This window comes from Petaurus breviceps, unplaced genomic scaffold, assembly GCF_028583685.1.
Source record: "Petaurus breviceps papuanus isolate PSGF00001 unplaced genomic scaffold, PetGlider_PUasm1.0 90617, whole genome shotgun sequence".
In the NCBI taxonomy this organism is placed as follows: domain Eukaryota; kingdom Metazoa; phylum Chordata; class Mammalia; order Diprotodontia; family Petauridae; genus Petaurus; species Petaurus breviceps.
In genome coordinates, this window is record NW_027187287.1 from 5,924,223 (window position 1) to 5,933,348 (window position 9,126).

A 9,126-nucleotide genomic window follows, 5' to 3' on the forward strand; every position below is an offset into this window, starting at 1 on the left:
GGACAGAGAGTGAGACTATTCATACAAATACACACATATATATGTATGTTTATGCATATACAGACATTTATATCTTATTTGAACAAAGAACATAATTAAACCCATAAAATGATGAGATTTTTTATGAGAGCACTGAATGAGAAAGTATAAAGAGAGAATAGAATGGGGCCTAGGACAAACATATGGGGGTCTTGATATGGAGAACTAGCAACAGATATTGTGGAGTGGTCATAGAGATAGAAGGAAAACTGAGACATCAGTGTCAACAAAAATTCAGAGGAGAAAGAGTATAGAAGAGAAGATCCCTAACATTAAACCAGGTCTGTAAACACAGAGCTGGTTATCAAAATGGTTATGATCAAAGTACTTCATTATCAGTTTTAATATTGGGGACATGGTCTGAAGAAGAGAATACTCCATCTCTGGATGTTTTCCAGTGGAGGTTAAATAACCACTTGTTGGAGAAGAAGTGAGGATAAGTGGGTAAGAATGTGACTGCAAGAATTTTGGAACAGAGTGAGTTTTCTCATATAATAATAATATATAATATAATGATAATCCTTAATAAAAGGATTTGTTCTGTGAAGTTTGGATTCAGTCAAAGGACTGCACTTGAAGAACTAGAGGGCCACATGTGACCTCAAGGCCACAGGTTCCCCATCCCTGTCTTAGATCCTTTATTCAGGGAGATAGATGTGGAGAATAGTAAAATACCAAGCAACAATGCAAAACAGTTAGTTTAGAGGGAGAGATGATCTATTAAGTGTGGTCTTCTCTAGAGCCAGATAGACTTAGTGGGCTAGGTAAGTGTGGCCTAAGCCATCAATCAAGTTGGCTTAGCCCTAGCATTGGAGTTCCAAAACTGAGTATATTAATTTCTTGAGAAACTTAGGGCATGGTATTGAGAGAAATGAACCAGCTGAAGAGAATCAGGCAGCAGAAGTAGAATGTATTATAAGATGGCCTGGGTGAACATCTGTATGGCATGTAAAATATGGTCTGGGTTGAGACTGACTAGCTACAGTGATCTAGGGAACTTCTCTAACTATTTCTTCCTCTGTTCCTCACCTTCCTATGTCCTAGCCACGTGCCTTTAACAACAATATTCCTGACTTCTATCATCATGGATTTAGTTGAAAACAATTCAGTAGGGAATTTGGTTCAAATCCTTCTGGATATAAGATGTTTGTTTGTATTTATGCTGTATATTTACAGGTTTCAAGCTTTCCCTAGCTGATCTTTGCAAGAGACCACAAAAAGTTTTGGCCCAGGGGAAAAATTTGCCTTTAGGGTATTTTGCGTACTCTTAATTAGGTTTGATTCTAGATTGTTGGCTTTGAGCTCAGGAAGACCTAGGTTTCAGTTTTGCTTTTGATGTACACTGGCTGCATGGCCCAATACAAGTTACCCTCTGAGTACTCCAGTCAAACCTCTAAGACTATAAATTGCAGATGAGCTGCCAACCTAGATTCATAGATGGAGTTTCTATACCCAGTTCTCTAGAGTAATTAAACCATAGGTCCAGTCCTTATCCTAACTACAGTGTAGTCTAGGAAACTTTTCACTCACTCAATCATTGAGTCATTTCTTCCATTATTCCTCACTTTCCCATGTTCTAGCCATGTGTCTTTTGTTAAAGGCATAATATTCTTGATTCCTATCCCTATCATTATCATTATACTGGTTATTTAATCTATTATTTTGATCCAGACCTCTTATTTTATTGGTATAAGGAACTCCTGAAGTGGAAATTACTGTCACTAATACAAGCTAGTGACTATTCTGCAACTTATAGTCTTAGGGAGTTACCTAGGGTACTCAGAAGTTAAGTAAATTGCTCATAATCACACAGGTAGTTTGTATGTTAGGGGTAGGATTAGACCCCAGGTCTTTGTGTCTCCAAACTGGACCTCTATACACTATGCTACACTGCTTCTCTAGCTGTTGCTGTTAAATTATCTCAGTCATGTCAATGCTTCATGAGTCCTTTTAGGGCTTTCCCAGCAAAAGTGGCTTGCCATTTCCTTCTCTAGTTCATTTTACAGATGAGGAAACTGAGGTAAAGAAAGTTAAGTGACTTTCTCTGGTTCACATAGCTAGTAAATGTCTGAGGCCAGATTCTGAACTCAGGAAGATGATTCCTCTTGACTCCAAGCCCAGCACTCTATCCACTGTGCTACCTAGCCTCCTTTGCCTCTCTAGAGAGATAGTTATATTTCGCTCATCCATCCATCCATCCATCCATCCATCCATCCATCCATCCATCCATCCATCCATCCATCCATTCATTTCCATATAGAACTAGTAATAATAGACATCTGGTACATGAATAGGGCACATCTGACAGTATTACCTTACACTTTTAGTTTCCCCATATAGAAGCTAGGGAGTCTGCTTCTAGGAGAGTAGTGATGGCATGTGTACCATGCATATATATTATGTAACTAGTTCTTATCCGCTTATCATCCACATGATAGATAGAAACCTCTTTGACTGAAGTTGTAGAACAGCCTCAATCATTTTCTTTCTGGCTGCTCTGCTATTGATCTGAATCCTTTTGCTAGTAGTCTTGTGAGAGAAAATACTGTAAGAGGAGAAATCTTGGGCCCTATAATGCCAAGGAAAGGCAACTTCCCAAGGTTCAAAATACCAGCATAGCTGCTCTCCATTTTATTCAGTGACAAATTAAGAACAGAGAAAATCAAAATATATCACAATTCAAAATACAGCATTCACCAAGTGTAATTCAATAATTTCCAAGTACTACTCCACCCCTGGCCAGTACATTCATTTAGTCAATCACAAAGCCCCTCTTCTCAAATGGAGATTAGTTTCCAATCATAAACAAAGTACATTCATTTGGTCAGTCACAGAGCACCAAAAAAAAAAAAGTCAAAAGTTCCCCACCCCTGGATCACAACTGAATAGGCCATCTACCCCAGAGTTACAACAAGCTTAAGATATTGTCACAGCATTTAATACCCAAAGATGTCTTTTCTTCATCTTGATCCAAGGCAAGTTCTCAGCAATCTCTGTTCCTGGGGAGACAAAGCTTAACAAGGCCACAAGATATGTTGCCAGTGTCCTCATTAATTCATTCTCTGTCTGCAGAACAGTCCTAGGACCCCTAAAAACATCAGCAAGACCCTCTTCCAGGATCTCTGTAAACATCCAAGAAAATCCTTCTTCAGGGCTTCTGAACCAACAGCAAGGTTGTCTGAAGAACATTCTCAGGAGCTCTGAACCAACAGCAAGGTTCTAGGACCTCTGCAACAACAGCACTATCCTTTACCAGTGGACACAATTCACTCTCTGTCTGCAGAACAGTATCAGGAGCTCTGAACCAACAGCAAGGTTCCAGAACTTCTGCAACAACATCATTGTCCTTCACCAATGGATGAATCTGGCAAAACAATATCAAAACAGACAGACAAAGTACTGGCATCACAGCCATATCTCCTCAGTCCTTGGCACCTATGGGTTGAGTCAGCTCTCAAAAGTCCTGGGCAGCTTGAACTGGCCCTCAGCAATCCTCTCGTCTCTCTGCCTCCACGATGCTGCTTCCAAAAAATTCTTCTGCCTCTCTCTCTGCTTGTGCTTCTCTAAATCCACATCACCAGCTCCTCCAAGTTCAGCCCTCTCTTTCCATGTCAACGAGTCCATCCTACAGGTGGGATTCACAAGCTCTGGGTTTTAACACTCAACCAAGCCAATACAGGGGATCTTTAAATTCCATTGCTATTACAGGCCCTCTCCACTGATGGGGGGACGGGATCCCAATAGGTTCAGCAGGAATTATGATCTTATCTAAGACCAGAAAACCTGCAATATCATCTGGAAAGAATTCAAGGTCTCAGGCTTAATTGGAGTGAGAGTTGTAGAAGTTTATTGTTAGGCTTCTATGAGAAGTGGGGAAAGAGTCCTTTAGGGGACCTGCAAGTGAGAGGGATACATGCTTTTACCTTTAAAGGGTAGGGCTGCCATTGTCAGGGCTGACCAGATGGGAGGGGCCTCAGTGCATAGACAAAGGTCAGAGCTGACCAAGAGGAGCATGCGAATAGATAGTTTAGATAAGATTTGGGCCAGGTTGAAGGAGACAAAAGGCAAGGACAAAGGAGGGTGTGGGCAAGGCCCAGAAGAAATGATGAGATTAAGTAAGAACAAAGGGGTCACAGGGTGTTGCCTAGGTGGAGTGTGGGATAGGGAGAAGGGGCAGAACTCAAGGATGGGAAAGGACAAATTGCAGTTACAACTGAACAGACTGGTTTTACAAGTTGGTTTCACAAATTGATCTAGACCCCAGGTACCCCATTATCCACCAAGGTCAAAAGTTCTTTGCCTTCCTTTTTTTAATAATTCTATTTTAAGTATGAGTTTGAAAAGGTCAAAAGAGTTGAATCATGGCACTCCAAAATCCAGATTCTTCAGTTGGCCTGGCATCAGTGGCCCCAAGGGACAAGGAGTTACCTTCCTAAATGACTTTTGGGACACAAAACATAGATAGATGCAACAAGAATTTATCTGGAAATTAGGTCACAGCTGAACAAGAACATAGAACCAAAGTTATGCAGGAACCAAGGCTATGTAGACACTAGATTAGCTAAGTCTGAGCCCACAGTCCCCAGGGACCAATGTGAGGTAGGATGTATATTGGAGGTAATGGGAGGAAATGTGCCTGTGTTTGTTCTTGCTATATTTTCAAAGTTGATATGTCTTTGTTAATGATACTAAACGAAACTGGGCCATCAGTCACAACTTGTAATCATGCTAAACTCCATCATACCCCCCAGGAAAACTCTTCATTTGGAAACATCATCATCAGCTTTGGTACTCATGCCCTATCAGCACCCTCAGTAACTTCTTCCTTCCTGTTTGGGGAGCTTGAGAGTGAAGCAAAGAACTCCTGTTGCTGAGGTATGGACTCTGGGAGCCCCCTCCAGCTCTCCTTTGAGTCCTTGAGGTACAGGCTCTGGGAACCCCTGTTGGACTCTGATTAAATCATCCCATTTTATGAGGCATTTGCATGAGGCCATAAGCCTTACATTGTGGCTAAGCCCAAACCCTCTGTTACTAGACTTCCCACCCTTGAGCCTATCAATATACCAATCTACCCTTGAACTATCCTAGCCCACCACTGTCTGCAGTCTCCAGGTAGCCTCCAGCAACTTCCCATCCTTATCACTCATTGACCTCATTAACTCCTCCTGAAAACCCTCCCCCAACTCCTACTCTAGATCACCCCTAAATTCCTCCCACAACCTTCTATATATAAGACCCCATCTTATCTTCATATTTGTGAGAGCACCATAGAATAGTGAGAGCGCCATAGAATGACCTAGTACAGACTTACTCTATGTCCAATACAAGTGAACTTTTAATAAACTTTACTTTTCTTTGGCTGAGAGAACACTGCAGGACCTGGCTTGTTCGTATTTTGGGGTCTCCAGAGCAACTCTAACCCTCTTTATGGGTAACCTCTTCACTGTTAAAGCCTCCATTTAAACAGGGCTCCTAGGTCAATCATCAGTTCATTTCCTACCAGTTTGCACTTCTTGTACACAAAGGGTCCCTCCTACCACCCCCCACCCTATTCATGCCAAGGACATTCTTTCCCAGCCCTTGCTCCAACTTTTCAGCTTCCGTTTTTGTGTTGTCTTTCTCCATTAGATTATAAGCCCCTCCAGGGCAAAAACTATCTTTTGTACCTCAACCCTTAGCACAGTGCCTTACATATAGTAGGCACTTAATAAATGTTTATTGCCTGACATTGATGGAGTACAAGCTCTGGGAAACCCCTTGAACTCTTATTGAATCTTCCCACTGGATGAGGCATTTGCCTGAGGTCATAAGCCTTTCATTATAGCTAGGTCCAAATCTTTCTTACTCTTAACCTAGCCTAATCCTCCATTGTCCAGCTACTTCCCACCTTGGATCCTATCAAAATATCTATGCCCAAATCTGTTACCCTTAAACTAGCCTACCGGTAGCCCTCCATCGTCTGTCCTCTCCAGGTAGTCTCCAGCTATTTCCCACCCTTAGTTTCATTATTGGAGTCTAACCTTAAGACCCTCCCCAAACTCCTCCTCTAGACCACCCCTAGAACCCTCCCACAATCTTTCTGTATATAAACTCCATCTTGCCTCCATGAGGTGACCCAAAATTATCTAGCATAGACTCAGTCTGTGTCAGAATGTTCTGGCCTACTTGACAATAAAAGTGTCACAAATGTTTAGGCTCCTTAAGTGTGTACCCATTATGGCAAATCTTTAATAAACTTTGTTTTACTTTGGCTGAGAGAAGGCTTAAGTCAAATTTATTCAGCAGGAATCAGAATGTCAGTATTTTGGGGTCTTGAGCACCTCTAAACCCCAAACTTCAACACTGAGTATCTAAAAAAAAAAAGTACAATTTAAAAGAAACAAAACAAGAGGAAACTTCAGGTTTCTCGTGGGAGTGTGGAATGATTTGTGAATATTATGAAATTTAAGAAACACAAAATCTTTTTTGGGTCCAGGAAAGGGTAATTTAGAGTGCAAGCTCAAGTGTAATTGGTGGGGGTTCTGCAGTATTGACCTGAAACTAAGGTCTCAAATCTTTCATATAGTTTATAGAAAGGGATTGGTTTTACAAACTCAGTTGACTAAGAACTAACTTAGTTCTTAGTCTGGTCTCCATTCCCTGGTCAATGAATTGCCTGGGGCTAAACAGATATTGTCACTTCCAGCCTCTGATTATTTTATAGGTCTCCCAGACTCTCCCCTCCAGAGATTGTCAAGCTTTCTTTATGGACTTTTGCTTGCTATGTAAAACAACATGCCTTGTGAAACTGTGATGCCTAACCTCTCCTACCTGCAACCTCATCATTCTCTCTGCTTTAGCACCTTATATAAATAAACTGATAAGGGTTCCTAAGGGTTAAATATAGTATTAAGGCCCCAATTACCCTCTAAAAAGCAAAAAAAAAAAATTAGTATCAAGGGTTGCTTTTCCAGTACTTTATGAAGCCCCTAGTTTACTCTCTACCTGAAGGTGCCCTAGTCTCTTCCCTTACCTTAAAATACCATAAAACTTCCCCCATATCCTAGACCATAAAATTCCTTGTCTCGCCCCATCCTAAGTCATAAAATTTCCTGTCTCCCTTATCTTGTGTCATCTATCTTCCTCATCTTGTCCCAAAATCTCCAACCTCCATTAGAAACATAAAAATTACATCATCATGTTACAGATTATATAGTTGTCTGCTCTTTTTCCTGTGTCATTGCCTTTGTTTAATTCCTTGCTAAATCTTCAGGCCTGTATGCTTTTGCATCAATAAAGCTCCCATTGGCTAGAGACAATCTAAGTGAATTCTTTCAAATCCAAACCGGTTCTCCCAACTCTGACCTCAACAAAATCCTGTTCCCAGCTCCTTCCTGGGGTACCCCAGCACTTTCTGTGTGGTCCTCCCGAGCTGCAACTCACTTGCCCCAATTAAAGACCTCCACTTTGTTGTTTTTATTAAAATTCATGTTGACAGCTTATGTCTACTCATTTAGTAGCTTGGTCCTCAAAAAAATTTTGAGCTTGTAATTGGTGAAATTCACTTTTTCATGGATACAGTGTTTTTATGTACATTCATCTCTTCTGTTTCATAAAGGAAGAAAGCTCAATCTAGGTTCCAAAGCATTCCTCATACATTAAAAATTCCAATAAGGCCAAGGGAAAAAAAGATAAATAGCTAGGCAGTATGATAGATAAGAACCCTAGACCTCAGCAAGACCTAAGTTCAAATTCAGCCTCAGACACTTACTAGTTGTGCGACCTTGGGCAAGTTACTTAACCCTTTTGCCTTGTAAAATGTTGATAATAGCACCTAACTCACAGGGTTGCTATGAGGATCAAATGATATTTGGAAAAAGGACTTAGCATAATGCCTCCTTGAACATAGTAGGCACAATATAAATGCTTATTTTTTGCCAACAGTACCCCTTCCCTTTCTCTTCCCCTTACTCAAAACATTGAAAGGCCCTGGGGAGGCAGGTTGGTTTGTAGATGAACCTCTACTGTTATTTTTCACAAGAAAAATGTTGAAGAAAATGTTAAGAGTTGGTTGTGGGTAGGTGATTTTGAGGTTGTCTCATTGGGGAAAGTTGGTAAACATTTATTTAAGCACTTATTATGTGCCAGGCTGCTGCTAATTACTCTGGTGCTAAGCACCAAATGAAAAATGATACACGATGAGAATTTGTGCCCAAGAACTATTTGTAAAGCATATTGACTTCTATTTAAATGTGTCTAAAATGCTCCACTAAGATCCTTTGCAAAAGATTTTAAGGCAGCATTACAAAGAACCACTTCTGCTGCTTAGTCTAGCTGTAACTATGAGGTGACTCCGAAGAGGCAAGTTTAAATGGTTGAGTGTTTTGATAATTGGAAAGTCAATATAAACTTGTATTTTTTTCACAATAAAATGAAGGTCTTTAGAATTTTTTTTAATGCTTTTTAATTCATTAATTTCCCTCTCCAAATACCCACAACCTCTTTCATTACCAGCATTCTAATGCTCCCTTTCCAAACTCTGATTCTGGAAATTTCTTCCGGCTTTTCTCAAGTGTCTTTCTATTCAAGTCCTCTCAGAATCCTTGAGGACACCTCCACCTGATCTGTGACAGGCTCTTCAGTGTTTTTAGAGTTTTTCTCTCCACCACCTCTGCTAACAAATTCCTTTGGAAGTCTGCCTGTCAGGTAAGTCACTCTTTACAGTGAAGTCACCACTCTCATTCTGATACCTTGAGTTTGGTAAGTTCAAGGCCTAAGGTTCCAATATCCTTTCCCAAACCTGTATGGGAAATCTGGATTCTGGGGAGCTTCAACCTTCCCAATCTCTCCCTTGGGGAGAATTAAGGATCTTATAGAACTGAAAGCCCTTTTCCCATTTCTGTGACCTTTTCCCCAGGTTTTTTTTCCTCATTTCTCCTCTCATTTTCCCAGCACTCCCTCTTTTCCCTTCATGTCATTTTCTCTCTTTCCTGCCCTTGTGTTCTATATTCCTCCATTCATTTTCTCCCTTCTCTCTTGCCACTTTTTCCCCATCACCCCTAAGTTATTCTTCAAACCCCCATCCTTCTCCAGAACAGAGACAAGAGC